Consider the following 19,425-nt stretch of genomic DNA (forward strand, 5'->3'; position numbering starts at 1 on the left):
TGCTTGGGGAGTTCGCGACCTCATGCATACATATGAACAAACACGTGCCACTTAAGAACGACGCAACAAAGCAAGCGTTCAACCGCAAAAGCAAACAAATTGTGTAAAAGAAAACGACGAAGAACAAGAGAAAACACTGTGGCAGAACGCTGCCGAAACGATGCGCGGTGTCGGGTTGCTTGCTGTGTCTGTGTCAAGCAAACAAAAAAGCAAGCGAATCAAGCAGGCCGCAAGAACAAAATGAAGATGACGAAGACGAAGGCGGTCAAAGATGGCGTCACTGCGAAGGAAATTGGAGCACGACGTCTAACATCCGGTGCCGACGGACGAGCGCACACTTCACCAGCTGAGCGTGCAAATTTACATAGTAAGGCATGACAGCAGCAGCAGTGACACGCAGACACCGACACTGTCAAGCAAATTAACCACATACATGTGCGAGCCGCATACACACACACATGCAAGCGTAGAAGCTTACAAATTGAATGCGCCAGCACTTAAGCGCTCAAGTGGCCAGAGAGACAGTGAAGAGGGTGAGTGGCAGGGGTGGCATTAGCGACAACTGTGGTCGGACCTTCGAGGACACGAACACCACCAACACCGCAGCGTACAGACACTTTCACCGCCGACCACCGCTGCCGAACGGAAGAGCGTCTAATAGAACAAAGTGAAATGACAAGAGCCACAAAGTGGTGCCATCGACGCTGGATATGGTGTTGGCGGTGGAAGGCACAATGACGCAGTAGGCGGCTGACGCCGGCAGCTAGCAGCGAATTAGCATATGGTGGCACATATGAGTGGCCGCCGCCATAGTTGTTGGTGTTGCTGCTGCTAGGCGGATGACGTTGGTAAATATATACGTATTTGTATGTATGTATGCGTGTCGGTAATGTTGGCCAAGCGGCGGAAGTGAAGGCTATTGACTGACTGCAGCGGTTTTCTGGTGTTGATGCAAAATTGATATGCTTGCCTCACTGGTATTGCTAGTGTGGCGAGGAGACATTTTGAAAGCAAATGTGTAGCGCATATAAGATCTTGCTTTTGTTTATACACTGAAAAAAATTGTTAGCTCTCAACACAACTTACAATTTTTAAGTTTTAATCTGATACACTAAACCGGACCCTCAACACAACACAGGACTTATAATTTCAGAAAAATTTAAATAAAATAATTTACAATTACAATGAAAATAGAATTTTTAACTATAATTTGCATTTTCAAGTGCTAAGGAAATAAAAAAAAAATTTATAGAAATTAAAAAAAAAATTAAATAAATAAATTATACAAAAAATAATTTAAAAAAGTTAAAAATTAAATTAAATTAAAAATAGTTGCGCAATTAACAATATAATATATATTTTTGGTTACACTGGAAATAAAAACTTTGTAATTTTGCAATCTTTTTTCTTTTCTTTCAAACGTGATGAAAAACGTTGTAACTTCCAATATCTTTTGGATATTATTTTGTATAAATCATAAAGAATAACGTTGTAAAAATTGTAATTTTTATTATTTAATAATAATTATTATTTAATATAATTTTCAATCCTTTAGAAAATGTTTAAGAAATTAGTTTTTTCTTTTTTTACTGCAAGTAAAGAGATATTTTTAAATCTGATTCTGGAGAAATTAAAAAAAAAAAAAACAAATAGCAGTTTCAATTACGTAAAGGCTTTAAATACGCAGATAAATTAAATTCGAATTTTTTGAATAATTTTTTTATTCTTAAAAAAAATTAAATTTTTTATTTAAATTTATTAATATGGTTTCTTTTTTATTTACGAAATATAATCAAGGATTAAAACTGAAAAAAAAATAATTTTAAATTAAAATTAAAATTTTTAATTTATTTTTTAAAAATCGTAAAACTTTTAAAAAAGGATTAAAGAAACTAAAAAATATTTTTCCTATTTATTTTCAAAAAATTCGAATTTAAATCTTCTGAATATTCAAATTAATTGAATAATTTTTATTTATTTTTTATATTTCGCAAAAGTTTTCGTAAATTAAAATTTAACAAATTTTGGTATTTGATTTATATTTAAGTATATTTTTCAAGAAACTAAAAAATAATTACCAATTTTTTTTCAAAATTCGAATTTAAATCATCTGAGTATTCAATTAACTGATTCTTTTTGTTTTTAAATTCTTTGACGCCCTCAAAACATTAAAAAGCTAGCTTTCTTACATTTTTCATAAATTTTTAATTTTTTTAAAATCATACTTTAACACTTACCTTATTTTTAAGTTGAATAGCTTAGATCCTCCTCATAAAATTGGCTGAAAAGAGAAAGAAAAATAATAATGTTCAATTATATTCAAACTGTTATAAGCATACTTTTTAATTTCATAATTACTTTAGGTATAAAAACTAATTATATATATTTTTTTAAATTATTAATCAATTATATTTTTATAAAAACATATTTTGAAAATAAAACTTACAAAAAAATTTAGATAAAATAATAAAAACTCTCCAAAAACTAAACAGCTATATTCGTAAAAGTAATGAAAAAAAATATATATGTATTCAAAATAAATAAAAAAAAATATCTTAAAATATGATACATCTACATATGTATATATAATTTTTTTTATTATTTTCAAAAATAAATATACATATTTTTTATATTTTTTTTTGACGATTTCTGTATAAAACATTATATTATATAAAAAGCGGTTTTTTTTAATTTTAATTATTATTTAATATTTCTGTGAAATTTAAAATTTTTTTGTAATTTTATCATTTTATTGCAAATATTGAAGGAAATAAAATTTGAGTGCATTACAAATACACAACTGCAACAAAAACAACAGTTATGCATCTGCTTCCACTCAGTGGCAACACTCAGCCACACAGGGAATAGCGTAAAAGAAATTGCCTTGGCTCACAAAAACAAAGCACAAATTGAATTGAGTGGCGAAAAATGCGCCAGCAGCAGCCAACAACAATAACAACAAGAAATATACAAAAAAAAAAAAAATAAATAAAAACTAAATAACTGTAAAGAACGCCAAGTGAAATGTTTTGCTGCTGGGCGCAACATGCAGCAGCCGTCACTCACACACATGCATACACTCATGTGAACTTATACATGAACACTAGCACACATACACTTAAATCAACAGCAGCAAAAAGCAGTGGGACAGTTCGACAGCGCGACAGGCGGCCAAATATTGCCGATGGCAATGGTGCTGGCAACAAATGTCACTCAAAGCAACAACAACAACCACATTGCCAACTGTAACAACAACAACAAAAACCAGCGCCAGCAGCAAAACAATTACCGAACCACAAACCGGTAAACAATAACCAAAATAAACCGCACACAGCCGGCAGGAGCGGGGGGTGGAGGGGTACGGCAGCGCAACATTTGACAGCCTTTTTAATTTGTTTAAAAATAACCGTTAATGATGACCAGTGCACACACGATTCGTGGCAGGCAAGAAGCAAAAGATGCGCCAGCAACAACTACAACAACAACAGACAGCGCCAGCGGCTAGCAGCCAACATGGGCCGACTGACCTCGCACAGCGACAAACAGAATTCGGGCGCACAGTCCGCGGTGGACCAACGAATGGGACATGCTAGCACAAAAAACAAAAATAACAAAAATATATTGAGCGCGTAACAAGAACAAATGTCGAAATGTTCGCTAGCCACTTACTTAGTACTAGCACTAGCACTAGTCAGCAGCCGTGTGCTTCTACACGTAGGCTATACGTAAATGCGGTCCAAGGCAAGAAGCAAGAAATCGTCACAGTTTGTTGCAACAAGCATTGGCCGCTCGTGTGCGCGGGCCCATCTGCCTTTAAGTACGTGCAACAAAGTGCTGCCCAACTTTGTATTTCAGCATTTCTAATCTATTTTAGTTTCGCTATTGTCTTGCGACCCCCAGTGGGGGTGGTGCGGAGCGGAGAGAGGGCGCACGCCCACACCCAAGCACTTAGTTACTTAGCCGACACGCTTTAGCGCCGAAAAAGTTTACGATGCCATTGCCTGTCAATTCGAGTGTCGGCGTGGCAATGTGTGCGGGTTTTTGTTTTCGTTTGAGGGCAGACCAAAATGTATTTCGTTGAAATTATGAACGCATGCCTTCCGACAAAGTGTCTCATAAGAAAACATGACAGAATTGCGGGCAAGATGGTGTCCGCATTATGCGTGGTACAGCTGAGGTGACGCAAATAAATCCATTGTAGTCGAGGAATAGTGTGGTATTAGTCTGATGCGGCCGTGTTGGGTTCTTATCGAGTAAGAAGCGGTAGAATGACAATAACTCAGCAGATAGAAGCTTTATAGTCTCATATTTAATCAACTTTCTGTCGAAAGTGTGGTGGAGACGGTCATATGTGGTCCATATTCAGCGATCTTTCAAACTAGATGAAGCAGTCTTAGTATAGATTGATATAATACTGTAAAGCTGAGTCCTAACTGGACCATTGAGATATGAGGAGTCGTTGGTGCGTTCTCTTATAAGCTCTATTTTACCGAGTATGCACGAAAAATATTGATTTTGATCCATCGGTAATGCTCCCAATATGAAGACTGTTCTTAAGACCAAAGTAAGCCAATAGAACTCGTTATATTTGATACAAATGATGTCGGAACATTTCCCAAATGTGGATTAAGTGGCTATATTTTTAGTTCGAAAGAGATCGACTTTAAAAAAGCCACGCAGAGTCTAAAGAAAAGTATAAAGGGTGGTTCTGATGAAAGATTTACACAATATACATACATATACTATCATCGTCCTTAAAACAGTAACCAATAATACTGATAAAAAAAACTGAGATAAGATCGAAATAGGTATCGGCGTAGTTAGGCTGAGTTTATCAGTAAAAGAAAGAGGCAAAAACAATATATATGGAAGTATATACTAACGAAAATTTAATCCATTAAACCACAGTTATTGACAAAAAGAATGCCAAAACCACCATAAAGAAAAAAAAAAGAAATTAAAACCCACAACAACACTAAACCTCAACACAGAGCAACCAACGCCTAACATTAGCGATAACGAAGAAGAAAACAAAAAACCAAAAATAAGCAAACTCACAAAAAAAAAAGAAACTAGAAACAGCAAAAAACACAAACTAAAAGCAACAGTTCAAGCAAAAACGAACAACTAACACAAATGGCCGACGGACAGTGCTGAAATACCAAGCAGCTTCTCAACCATCTACGGGTCCAACACTTCTTAGCACGAAGAGCTACCGTCAGCCGCTTTGGCGCAACGCCACGACCGTTCTTTTTTCCGTCTTAACCATGAAATTTGGACAACTGCCAATAATTTTGGCTCGTGTTCGCGTCTGCAGAAGCTGAAACAGCGCAGAAATGCTCGTAAATAGGAAAATCGGCGAAAATTTAAATACTTTCCGCCGCGATGGTCGGTTTTATGCTTTTTGAGATTTGGCTTCCAATTTTTTTTGCTTTGCTTTGATTTTAATTAGATTTTGTTTGTAACAGCAGCGCAGCGGCTGAGGAAATCAGTGTTCAATTTGGAATAAAAAGAAGAAAAAATGAAAAAAAGCTTGAAGTAAGAATAGACAGATTTGGGTAAATTGCAGAAAATATAGATTTTGGGTTTTAGGTAAAAGAAAATAGAGAAATAAAATAAAAAGGGTAAAACAAAAATTAGTAAAATGAAAAAAAAAAATAAAATAAAAAATAAAAAATAAATAAATTATAACAAATTATCAAAATTGAATAAAGTATATAAACAGGAAAAAATAAAAGGCTTGAAATAAGAATAATAGAATATTAAAAAACATAGTAAAATTAAAATTAAAAATAAAAATAATGATATATAATATTAAATATTAATGAAAAATGCCAAATATAAAAAACAATAATAAAAAATTATAAAAAAAGTATTAGTAAAATTAAAAAAAGAAATAAAATAATGGTAAAAAATTCATATAAATAAGCGATATTTGTCAAAATTGAAAAAAAAAATAAACTTAATTTGTCAAAATTAAAAAAAAAAAACCAAAAAATAGACTTAATTTTAAGAAATGGAGTTTTGTCAAAAATGAAAGCTTCATTTACTTTTATTTTTATAAATAAGCGATAAAAATATTAGAATTTTTTTTTCAAAATTAAAAAAACAAAAAAAAAAAAGAAGAAATAGAGTTTTGTCAAAAATAAGTCTTTTTTGTTTTTTAATTTTGACAAAAAAATTTCTAATTTTTTATCGCTTATTAATATTATTTTGTAAAAATTGTAAATATTTTAAGAAATATATATTTTAATATTATTATTTTTTTTTTATTTTTGAAAATTTAAAAAAAAATTGTATTTATTTATATTTGCTGCCAAATTCGCTACCACTGTTGGTGTACATCATTTTAGCCACAGCTGCCAAATCAATGGTCAAGCACAGCCGGTAAAATGCAGATCTTCTAGCTTCTCGTTAATTTGTTTACACTCACGCTGCTTTGAAGATGATGCTACACAGCATACGTAAAACTAAACACATATAAATGTATATATGGATGTATGTGTGCGTGGATATTGTAAATATTGTTGGTTGAATTGCTGAAAGTAAAGCAGCATGCGGGCGGGCACACACAAATCTGCCGCTTTCGAGGTCAAGAAGTATGGCGCAAATTGTTTAAACAAATACAGGGGCCGAATTTATAGAGCTACAGGTATGTGCAGTAAGGCATATAACATACAAGCATACGCACATACACATATACACCTGTAGGTATGTAAGTTGAAGAACGCGTGTCTTTTCAGCTTCAAGCAGTTGCAGGCCATCAAGGCGAGGTGTGTCAGTGGTGACCTTAAATGCAATGTGAAATATATATAAATATATACAATGTATGTGTGAGTGTTTGTTTATTTATGCATGTACATATGGATGCATGCATTTAAAATATAAACGCTCAACAGGGTTATGCAGCGCAAAAGATTGACAGTATTGAAAGATGTGCTCGCCAGTAGGAATGAGTGTATGTGTGTGTCTGTATGAATATGTAAAGCAAAGATACAAAGATAGCGAATCTGAATTGATACGAAAATAAACAATTTTACAGCACGCATACATATATACCTAGTAAAGTAAATAACAGCATTTATGTGAATTGTTAAAACTTTCGCTAAAATTTTTTGTATATTTTTTCAGGGTTTCGTAAATTTCGTTAAATGGCTTTTGAGGTTCCGAATTGCATAAAGTAGTTTTTGTTGTTATTATTAATTGAGTATTTGCTGTTTTTTTTTAGTTTACTGGCTCATTATCTGCTTGTTGATCTAAGACTCATCGATCGGATTTTATAAGTTTGTATCTCGGAACTATCTCGATCCATCAAAAAAGTGAGATTAAGACTAAAAGAAAAAATTCCATAGGGTCTGAAACAGCTTTTTTTTCTTTTCTAGGTTAGGTCTCAATATATCTATTATCTTTTCAAAAGATTCCTGATTCTTTTTTGAGAAGATTCTCAAAACGCACCGAGTTCCGTGTTAAAGGGTGAATGTCGGTTCAGATACAATTTCAGCAGAAGCAAAAGCAAGATCTCAAGATCATGATATTAACTAAGATATATAATATTTTTAGTGAAGAAATGAGTAATTCAAGATCCAAAGGTGGGATCTATATACTATATCTACAATTATGAACTATATATGTTATGCCAATCTGGGTGTTTCCAATTATGAGGCTCAAAATCTCTTATTTAAAGCAATCCAACAGTTTGTTACTCATCATCCTGTATCATTGATAAATTGTAAGACAATGCGTTCGTCAGTCGCTCCGGATTAAACGAGAAGCTTTTGAGCTTAATAGAAGTGCTTGCTCTTCTTTTTTGAGTAGGGAAACTGACATTAAGTAACCTTATACTACTGTACTACTTGTCTCCCGAGGTATTTAGTTTATGCCACCGTTATCGGAAGGATTTTATAAAATATATACATACATACATATATATACTAATGCCAAAGCTCTCTCACAAACTCCGGTTCTGAATTTAATAGCTTTCATTAAAGATATAAAAAACACTGAAAAATCCATGACATTATATCTGACCTAACCATATGCTATTGTCGGCCCCATGACCGGAGTTGTCTCCTCTATGAAGAAAATTTTTCTGTATTCAGAAAGAAATTTATCCCACCGTTATCGATCTATGAAGGATTTTATAAAATATATATTAAACATATATAAAAAACTATAATATAGAGTCCCAAAGGTAATGGCGGGTCCAGAAGGGGAATTCAAAACCACTCCCACCAGAAAGAAATTTTGAATCCATTACCGGGTAGGTGCTAAAAGATTACTGGGAAGAGACCATGTTCAATCTAGCCTCAAATTCGTCGTTAGTCGGTCATTACTATTTAAAAGTGCATTTACACCATCTTCTTCCCATCACCTTTGTCTTAAAGAGTCATCACTTGCTCAGGCATAGTATTGAACTTTCTACACTTTACACCCCCTCCCTCACGTCGCTTAGCATTCCACTGAAAAACACTTAAAAAGCGAAGGTAAAAGTATCGCATTTCCCGAGGAAAACGCCTTTGTTTTGTCTGCGTAAGCTGATGGCATTAAAATAAACAAAATGTCACATATTTTAACGGGGTTTTCTTTTCTTCACACACACGTGTGTATGTGTAGATGTCAGCTGGATGCACCAGTTGTGATGTGTCAAAGCTTTTGTCACCCATGTCTGGCCTCTGGCGGTGCAGTTCATGCGCCCAGCTGTCCAACTGTCCAGCTGTCTCTCCAACCGAGGCTGTCCAGCTGCGGTTTTAAGTGTAATTTTCTTGAACGACACTCACACATACACATACACACACTTGGAGTAGTCATAATTTTAAGAAAGGCGACAATTTTCAATAAAAAAAATCCATAATTAAGACGAAATTATCGAGCATTCGCGGCAATAAATCAAAAGTTGGCGGCAGCAAGTGCTCGGCAAAAAATGTGTGCGAAATAAAGAAAGCAACAACAATAAACAATATCCATGACATGCGTCAGGAAAACGCGGAGAATTATTACATTCAAATTTGACATTGTCACAACAAAATGAGTTGTGGGTGGGGCGAGTGATGAGCTAGGCATCGTCGCGTGTTTTTTTGGCATACTTTTTTCAGCTTTGTGTTTTTAGCAGATGCAAGTGCCGTTGCACGGGATTAAGCGGCGCGGTGGGTTGGCCGGCCGTCTCCGTTGCGCGTCATTGTCCCTACACGCATCAGTGTCAACGCCAGAAAGTATATATGTAATTTATATAATACATACATACATACATTTTCAGCATATGGGGATCATATCTGTAGACATGTGTGCGTGTGTAGTATCTTTATTGTTGTCAACGGCTTTGATTTGCCTTGATGAAGGTGTTCGTTTGCCTGCAAGCATTGTTGTTGTTTTTTTTGTTGCTGTGACCATAATAAATCGAGAATTCGTTTTGCGGTGTTATTTATTATATTTAATTTGTTTTTTTTTATTTTTAGTTTAATTATTTTCAGTTTTTATTTTTATTTTATTTTTAACCATTTTTATTTTTATTTTTTTTTAAATTATTTGAAATTTATTTATTTTTTATTTGGTTTTAAATTTTAATTTTTCTTAAAATATTTTTTCCTGAATAGTATTCTATAATATTTTTTTTCTAAAATATTTTTTATATTTCTTTTAATTGTTTATTTTTTTTTTAATTTTTAAAACATTTTTTTAATAGTATTTTAATTTTTATGAATAATTTTATAATGTTTTAAGCTACGAAGTAAACTCTCTAAGCATTTTTTTGTTTGTACTTCTTTAATAAATATTATTTTTTACTTTTATAATTTTTCTAATACTTTTTAATTTATTCAAATGTTTTGAATAATTTTTTTAAACATTTTTAGTAAAAAAAAAATATTTTTTTAATGTTTTGTTTTTGCTTTGACTACAATTTTTTTTTATTAAATTAAATTATTTTTTAAAATTTTTTTTCTTATTTTTTCATTTAAATTATTTTTTTAAATTAAAAAATTTTAAACTGTATTTTGATTATTTTACTTTTTTATCATTATTTTAATCCATTTATTTTTCACATGTTTTCGAAATTACATGCTTTTCCTCCTTTCGAGCTCATAATATTCTCTGATTGATGTGACAGTGTAATTAATTTTCGCCACATGTTCTTGAGCGCTGGCAAGGCTGCAAGTTGCAGGGTTTAAGTGGTTGCTGAGCCTTGTCGGGATGATTGACTTTCTTCGCTCAACTTTTCGCGCTATTTTTACGATTTCTTCATATTTGTATATGTGCTTTACACCTTTTTGTTTGAACTTTCATTATTTTACAATTAAAAAAGCGCGCGGCAGTTTGTCACATTTTCCGTCAACCTTTTGCGGTCGTTGTTTTCACTCATTGCACTTTTTAATTGCAATTTGTCCTACACTTTGTCACATTATTGCTATTTTCTTATTTACGGCCTGTTGTTGTTGGCATCTAGGAAGTGCCTGTCACACGTTATATTTATATACCCACAACACATACATATATATATATAGTATATATTTGTGTGCAGCAATCCATCAAGCGCTTACAGTTCGTTGTACACTAAATATAATATGTATGTTTGTTTGTATATGTGTAGGTTTGTACGCATTTCAGTGTATTTATGCCCTCAGCTCACTTTCCTTATCCACATCCTTTCGTAGAAATTTAATTTTACACACATATTTAATCGCTCACGCTTCTCATTCATACACGCTTTTGATGAATTTGCCTGATTCAGGCGTATTTAGGTGGCTGAATGGGTTTATTGCCTTGCAAGCGTATTCAATTTATTGTCTGTTCTCAAATGTTTTTGTTGTCAGCAAAATTATAGCGAAAGATTTAGTGATGCCTTAACTAGCAAATTAATTAAAGATTATTTAAAATTTGAGTTATCATTGCTAGAAGTCTTTGCATTCAAATAAATTTCATATGCTTTTGGTTCACAGACATTTGAAGATGCCTATGAATGGTTCAGAAGTACAAAAATTTCAGATTTTTTTTTTCCAAACCATTTGCTTTGTCGAAAAAGCTTAGAAAAAATATCGGGATCGAAACAAACTTGTGCCAAAAATGGGTTGAATAGGGTTAAACCTTCGCTATGGCCCCATATATTTACATAAGATAAATATTTTCGACCTTCCGGTTCACTATCTACCCCATCTATAGGTCAAAATATAACCTTTTATTAATATAACATTTTTCAATTTCAATCTAACATAATTTATATAGAATAATTTTTTCTGTACATTTTTTTTTTATATTTATGAACCACTCATTAGATCAACCACCGAGCATTTAAAGAAATTTTAAAATCAGCGCTGTATAATGGAATATGTGATAAAACAAAACTGAATCGACAGCTTTTCAAATATCGCGGGAAAACGAAGACTTTCAGAAAAAATCTGCCATTGCGAAATAGAAGTACTATGAGATTAGTTGGAATGTATGTATATAAATCGACCTTTTTCAAAAAAAAAAAAAACTTGGGAAAACGAAAGTCTTGTGAAAAAAATCTACGATTAGTTGGGATCAATACAAACCAAAAACCTATACGAACATTATTAAGGACCAAATCAATAGCAAGAAATTGTCTATATCTTCCAAAAGGCGAAAAATATACCTTAGAAGACTTTAAACAATATTTTTAAAACTAGCTAGATTTGGAAATTTTCTCCTAGACCATCCAAACAGAACCATGACAATCTTTGAACAGCTAGAAAGCTCACCAAAACGTTGAGCAATACATAAATATGTAGACATTAGGAATGAAATCATCTGCCGTCGGTTTGTGAATACTTAAAGATCGACGAAACGAACAGGCAACTCACTAAGTTGAATAGAGATAAGGCAATTTCACAATTTTGGAATGTTTGTAAGGTATAAATTGGCAGCATTAGAGGATTAGAGTAAGACTTTTTCGACTTATCGGAAGGCCTGAAGCCTTAGTTTTGGGTATTGTTATGCGGTTTGTATTCTTTTAAGTTTGTTGGGTTAACTGAAGTTAAAAGCCACCGTTGACTATTCCTTGTGGCATAGTGACAAGTATCATAAACTAAATATTAAAGTTATAATGATAATACCACTTCTGGAAACTGTTTCAGCGAAGATTTCCTCGAAATGTTAACAAAAATGTTTTGCCGACGGTGGCTTATAAAAGACTGATAACTCTGATTGATATATACATATTTATGTATAAATTATATAAAACCAAAATTAGATATAATTTAGATAATTTGCCATTAAATTACTAAATAATATTATAATAATTATATATAACAACAACAAAGACGCTAAAAGTGTAATATTTACAAGTTTCGACAGTGTAAGTCACAGAGTTTTTGGGAACTATAGTTATTAAAGTCAAAAAAGCGGAAGAGCCTCAAGTATAATCTCAGAAACCGTCGCTTTAATGCAAAAATTGAGAGTAGTTTTTTGTGACGTCACGTTAGTTTTATGCTAATCTTCAACAATATCTCTAGAAAATGGCGAAAATATTTGAAAACACTATTTGTAAGTATGTTAAGTTGAAAATAGCGAACTATTTTTCTTATATGTTTTTTGTTTTAAAATTTTTAAAACAATGTACCAACTTTTTAAATTTTCATTTGTTTTCTTTACTATTGCTCACTCACCTGTTTTTGTATATAAAATATATATATAGTTGGTATATAACAAAGTTCTTTTTCAATTTTTCGTCTCACAAAAGACTATATCCGTTATTTGCATGGCGATATCCAAAAATGTATGTATGTATGTATATAAATGCAGTTATAATAAAGTAATATCTCCAATATACGTGAATGTATATGTAAGTCAGTGTGCTATGCGCACAAACCGATATATCTATATGCGTATTTATAAAAACGGAATTCCGAAAATATTATATTTGCCGTGGAATTTTTGATGCTTGCTTTTTGTTTTGACACACACTTTTGGCACTTTGATTGGTTTATTTGGCGTTTGTTTTTATTTTGTTTACAAAATATGAATCCGCTTTTAAAATATGAATTTTTGTAATTGTTGTTTCACCTTTTCACCATAAAAAAGTTGTTGCTTCAGCATATGAATTTTTGATAAATATTTTTTTACACACTTTTTAGCACTTTGTTGTTAGTGTAAGTGAAGTTGTTATAACTTTAAACTGGGTTTCACAGTCACTATTTTGTTTATTGAGTTTTCACTAATTTAGAAGTGCTATTGTTTTAGCATTTTTTATATTTTCAAATGCTGTTATTTTTTAAATACATTTTCACTTGTTGCTTTTGCTGTTTTGTACGTAATTTTTTGTTTTGTTTCTTGTTTTTTTAACACTTTTTCAATTGATTTATTTTATTTTTTCACATTTCACTTTCGTCGTTCTGTGTTCTTATTGCAGTTTTTAATTGGTGCTAATGCATTTTTGTTTGATAAAGCCGTTTTGATGTTGCCTACTAAAGGAAAAAAATAATTAATAAAATAATTTTAGTTGTGTGAAAGCAGCGCGCAACAAATGCAATTAGTTTGAGATGGCTTTTCGAAGGCTGAAATATTAAGGGTATTATTATATGTTAGAAAAACACTAAGAAATTAAAAAATAACCTTAGGAAATTAAAAAAAAATTACTAAAAAACACTAAAATAAAGAAATTCACTACAAAAAAAAAATAAAAATAAAAACACAAAACCAAACAAAAGAAAAAAACTTAAGAAAATTTAAAAAACAAAACAAAAAAAAACTTAAAAACTAATAAAAGGAAAACACTCAAAAAATGATTAAAAAAAATTAAGAAAAAAACAAAAAAAAAAAATAAATATAGAAAAGCTTGAAAAAATTAGATTTTTGGAGGCTTGCTGTTATTTTTTTTTTGTGCGAGTTCGAGCATATTTTTGTTGTGTGTGGTTAACCAAATGGCAGCTAAATAATTTCTCTGGCGTGTTTTGTGCTTTTTAATTTTTTTATCCAGTTTTCCAAATGTAACATCTTACAATATAATAAAATTTTGAAAAAAATATTAAATTTAAATTTTTTAAGTTATTCAGTTTTTTAATTAAGTTTTCATTCGTATTAATTTTTTATATAACAATAATAATAAATTATTTTTTCATATTTATTTAGTTTTCATTCGTATAACAAATTTTTAAATTTTATTATCATTATTCTTTCATATTTTCAGAAAAAAAACATGTCATGTTACCCCTAAATTGCATGATTTTCGCATAAAATTTCTATAAGCATTAAAAACGCTAAGCACAATTATCAAATAATATTTCAAAAAATTTCGCTGTTTATTTGCAGATTTTTATCAGTTGTTGAACTGTTTCGCCAACTTGTTTTTTGTCATTTTGCACACACAAACACAAACACAGTGTCTCAACAAATTTAATAAATCGTGGTATTAAAACAACAGTTGTTGTTTCTTTCAAGCATTTTTTTATCAGTCACTTATTTTTCCGTTACTTTCTATTGTTCTTTTTTTGTGTGACAATTCACCGAGCAAAAGCCACACACTTTTTATTGCTTTGGTGTTTATTGCTGTCTGTTGATTCTTTGCGAAACATGTTGCGCCCAAAACATCGTTTCTACTAGCCTAACACTTAACGTCATTATTTTATCGTTCTTTGGTTATTGTTATTGTAGTCGCACAGTTTGCACTGATTAGTTGCCACAAAAATATAAAAACTATTTTTTTTACGGCTGTTGTTTCCATTCGTGCAGCGCAGCTTATTCATTATTTGACACTTTGCACAAGCCATCACACACACATATTGCATATAAATATGTATATATATTTTTTAATAATTCTTGCACTGTTTTGCGCGTGTCTTCCATTATTTGTTCCTTATTGCTGCTGCTGCTCAGTTTTTCTGTATTTTTTTTACGCGCTTCGCTTGCAGCGGCTGTCAGCGGCAGCTCGCATAGCCGACAAATTAATTATAATATTTCGTATTTTTGTATATTTACTACAACAACAACTTTATAATTTTGCTTAGAAAACAGCTTTTTTGTTTGGTGTCGCACGCGCATTCGGCGCATCACGATTTTCGTTTAACAAAATATTTATATTTTTTTCACAGCACAAATTGGCAGAAAAAGTAAAGCAAAAACTAGTCACGAGATTTGCAGTTTTGCTCGATTTTTCGCCACTGTTTTTGCTGACAATATTATTTGTCCATTTGTTTTCGTTTTTTTTGTTAGGCGGGAATTTTAATTAATTATGCTGCCATCGAAATAAAAAATAAAACACATTTATTAAACAATATTTTTTTTCGTTTGTGTTTGGAGTGCACTTTGTGTATCGTTCTCTCATTTTTTTTGAGAAATTCGTGCACTTTATTTTAGTCTCGTTTTGATTGATCGTTTATAAGTTTTTTTTTTATTTTTATAGAATGTATTTAAGCATACCAAACCTAAATTGTATATTTTAGCTTCGTCAGTAACTCTATAAGCTTTTTTTCTCTTACTTAATTTCTAAATCATAGCTTGCATTTCACAGATTTTGATAATGTTTTCAAATATCACCGTTTTTAAGCTGAACTTATACAATTTCACATTTCTCGTAGTTTCCATGTTTCAATTGTAATTTCTCTATAAAACTTGAAGCTTAGTTTTTTTAGGTTATTGTCCTTTTCAATGCAACACTCACTTCTAAAAAAACTTGTATAGTTACTTCACATCGATTTCTTGACTTAATGCTCCAAATTATAAAGGAATATATTTTTTCAGTTTTATTTTCAAAAATCATGGCTTTAGTTTCTTCATTTCAAATTCTTCACTTAATGGTCCTAATTATATAGGAACATGTTTTTTTATCAGCTTCTGTTTTTTTTTTTACAAAAATCACTTGCAATATTTGAACTAAATTTTTTATTTTTTAAAAATTTATATAAATTGATATTATTTATTTTCAAATATGTAATTAAAAAGCTTTAACTTATTAAAGTATTATTTTTAATTTAATTTAATTTTTAATTTTTCTTCTTATTTTAATTTTATTTAATTTAACTTTTGTCGAAAATTTTTGTATTTTTTTAATTTGTTACGATTTTTTTACATATAAAATTATTTTTTTATTTTTGTTTGATTTTTTATTGAATTTACAATTAAAATAAATATTTTTTTAAGCGAATTATTTTTTTAGTTTTAACACATAGTTAGGTTTTTTTTAAATGTGCATAAGTTTAAAATTCAAAAATTTTATTAAAAAAAGTATTTAACGCCTCAATTTTTTTTTAATTTTTATGAATTAAATTCTAAATTAAGTAATTAGTTATTTATGTTATTTGTTGAGACAAATAAATTTTTTAATTAAAATTTAATTAATTTAATTAAGAAAAAACGAATGAAATAATTTAAATATTTTTTGTTTTCAAATATGCAAGAAGAACGCTTTAAAAAGTTAAATTTAAAATCAAATTAAATTAGTTTTTAATAAATTGTTTTTATGCTTTTTATTAGAGAAAATTTGTAATTTGAAAATCAATTTTTAAAGCATGTTTTACAATTCTTTGGATTGCATTTAGATGGTTTTAAGAAATGATTTAATTTTTTTTTATATTTTGTTATTTTTTCCGTTTATGTTAAAATTAGCTCTTATAACCATTTTTTTCATTTTTGTGAACTTAACATTAAATCTTAAATTATTTAATACGTTTTTACTAATTTATTTCTATTTATTTTAACTTATTTGAAAATCTCATTCAATTTTTTAATAATTTATCTATTTTTATTTCAGCTTTTTGATATTTATTTTTTAGGTTACTTCTATTTTTATTATTTTTTTTTTTATTTTTTGTGTAATTCAATTTTTTAGTTAATATAAAATTATGTTTGCTTTAATTTAATTTTTATTTTCTGCATTTTTGCACATTTTTGTCTTCTGCCATTTTTTCACCAACAACAAAATTAAGTTGCTTGCTTTAATTCATAAAAATTCAAATATTTTTGAAACAACTTAAATTCAATACAGCCGCGTCGCTGGCGCACACATTTCATGATTTTTTTTTTCAAATTAATTTGCAAATTTGCTATGTATTTAGTCATATGTATAAGCCCATTTGCATGCACATACGTACGAACACACTTAAATACATAAATATTTACTCACTTAAGTAATACTATTTGCATTTGTTTTTTTTTTAAATTTTTTTTATATTTTATTTATTCGGTTTGTTTTGCGCTTTTTTTTTCTACACTGCCTCCACACAACTATGCGCCGTAATGTTAGAAGAAAGGAATTCTAATTTTGGTGCATTTCCATTTCACTTTTATTTTTGCGCTTTCTTTGCGAGCATTTCACATGTAAAATTTGTTGCAATTTTTTATTTATTTTTTGATAAAATTAAATTTATTTTAAATTTTATGATTTAATTACTTTCCGTTTTCCAAAAGTTTGTTGGAGCGCACTAGTTCTTAGGGGCGTTTCGAACACACAAAATTAGCGCACCGTCTGCGTTTGCGTTGGGGGTTGAATTGAAGAGGCGACTTTGAAATTCGCTGGTTCGGCTGCTGCGGATGTTGCTGCCGAACTGAAATGAGTGGCCAGCAGACAGCACAGTATAGACGACTCTGTGACTCTGAAATGCAGATCCCACTCAACACAACACACCACTCACACGCACGCACACACTTACACAGCGGCGCAGACACTTGGTTCAACACAGAACCGCATAGTAAAAGTAAGAATGAACGACAAAAACAACACCGAAAAAAAAGAAAAATAAAAGCAACAGCCGAGAGTTTTTCACTTCACTACACTTCAATTGTAAGGCAACGCGCGGCGGTGTACGCGGGCTCAACTGCTTACTGTTTGCTTGGCGCTGACTAGCTGGCTGGTTAGTTAGTTAGTCCACCACCCGTTCAGACGTTCTATTCACTTCGATGAACATCTTGTAACTATTTTCGAAACGCGAACGCAACTGCAGAGCAGACCACACCAGAGACCAGAGCAGACCGGACCGTCTGCGCCGACAGCAGACCAGACGACGAGCCAGCCAACACCAGCGCCAAAGCCAAGTCAAGTCAAGTCAGTCAGGCCAACCCAAGCACTCAGCAGCAACAGCAGCAGCACCAGCACCAGTAGTCGTCGTTGTACTCATTGTTGTAGTAGTATTAGTAGAAACAACAGAAAATTAAAGCAAAAGCAAGCAAAAGTCAACCAACAAAGCGACCAGCGCCGAACCAAGAGCAACATTGCCAGCAACAACAGCGCATACCATCAGCTAATCCACACACAGTGACTCGGCTGAGTGCCGGTTTGTGTGTGTGTGTGCCTTATATGCTGTTGCTGTCCACCAACACCGCGCTTCGCGCTGCTCACCACCACTCATCGGCTCACTGGCTGCTGTTGTCCATACTCGCCGTCGCACCATAGTAGAGCACCAGCAACGCAGAAACCGAATTCATCGTCGACGAAGCAGGCGCCAAGCGCAGAGATATAAACAAAAGCAGAGCCAACACCGGGTAAAGAGCAAAGAGTGGTGCGATGGCATGGTGTGGTCGGCTGGGCGGCAAGAGCAACAACAGCCATAGCAGCAGCAGTAGTGGAGGCAGCAACAGCGGAACCCCCGAAAGCGGCACACACTCAGCACAGGCGAACAGATATGCGAGTGCTAAAAAATATAGCAACGACAAAATGAAAAACAAAAACCAAAAGCAAGAAAAAGCAAAAGTAAAGCATAAAGAGCAGCATATCGGCGCGCTGGTAGTAATCCATCAGCCAGATGAGTGTGAACAAGGCAGCCGAAGAGAGCAGAAACGAAGCGCGCAACAGCGGCAGTCAAGTCAGCATAACAGCAGCAGCCCCATCACTGGCAACCTTTCAATGGCCTGTTGGACTGTCTGCCGGCATTGTTGGGGCGCGAAGAGTGCGTTTACCAATGTATAACAACAAAACCAACAAACGGTGCGTTTTGTGCGCTGTGCTCTGCGTTTGAGTTTCGGTGTTCGTGCTGCTCGCCATAAATCGCACATTGCCTGTCTGTGAAATGCAGAAATTGATTGGCTGCTTTCGATTCTTGTCGATTTTCAATTCTAAGCCAGCCGATTTGCGCATTTGAATCGTGCCTAGTCGGCTTATGAGTTAGCATTTTAATTAGCGACGTAGAAAGTTTAATTACACTTCCTCTTTATGGCGAATTGCACTTGAAGGTTATGTAAATGAATGCATTAAATGTAAGCCTAGTGACAAATATATTATGTAATTACACTAATCGGCATACAACACAGATAAATTCTAATTACCAGTTAGCTAAAATGTATTATAACACTTGAGCGTGTCTATTTTAATGTAGACTTCGGTCCAGACCTTCAGTGTTCTCTGGTAGCATCCAACAATCTTGCAATATCCAGAGTTCTAATAGTTCCAGAGGCGACCAATGTGAAAGAAAAGTTGCTCTCCAATGGAGCACGGAAATAACAAACAAACATATATAATTTAGCTATGGATTAGTTTTGGCGGTTCAG

General features: G+C 32.1%; 1 long non-coding RNA gene across 5 annotated transcripts in view; it reads right to left on the reverse strand.

Annotated features, from left to right (window-relative positions):
• Positions 1–18,210, reverse strand: part of LOC126753233 (uncharacterized) — a 36,471-nt gene extending 18,261 nt beyond the window's left edge. Inside the window, exons 1-3 of one of the 5 annotated variants that reach the window (XR_007666109.1) lie at positions 17,336–18,210; positions 12,618–13,412; positions 2,238–2,281 (exon numbers count right to left, since the gene is read on the reverse strand). This is a non-coding gene — a long non-coding RNA (uncharacterized LOC126753233). Of the gene's footprint in view, positions 1–2,237; positions 2,282–12,617; positions 13,416–17,064 lie in introns of all 5 variants that reach the window. The other 4 variants (XR_007666107.1, XR_007666108.1, XR_007666105.1 and 1 more) reach the window with 4 other exon arrangements.
• Between the last annotated feature and the right edge of the window lie 1,215 nt (positions 18,211–19,425).

The sequence above is a fragment of the Bactrocera neohumeralis genome, chromosome 3, assembly GCF_024586455.1.
Source record: "Bactrocera neohumeralis isolate Rockhampton chromosome 3, APGP_CSIRO_Bneo_wtdbg2-racon-allhic-juicebox.fasta_v2, whole genome shotgun sequence".
NCBI lineage: Eukaryota > Metazoa > Arthropoda > Insecta > Diptera > Tephritidae > Bactrocera > Bactrocera neohumeralis.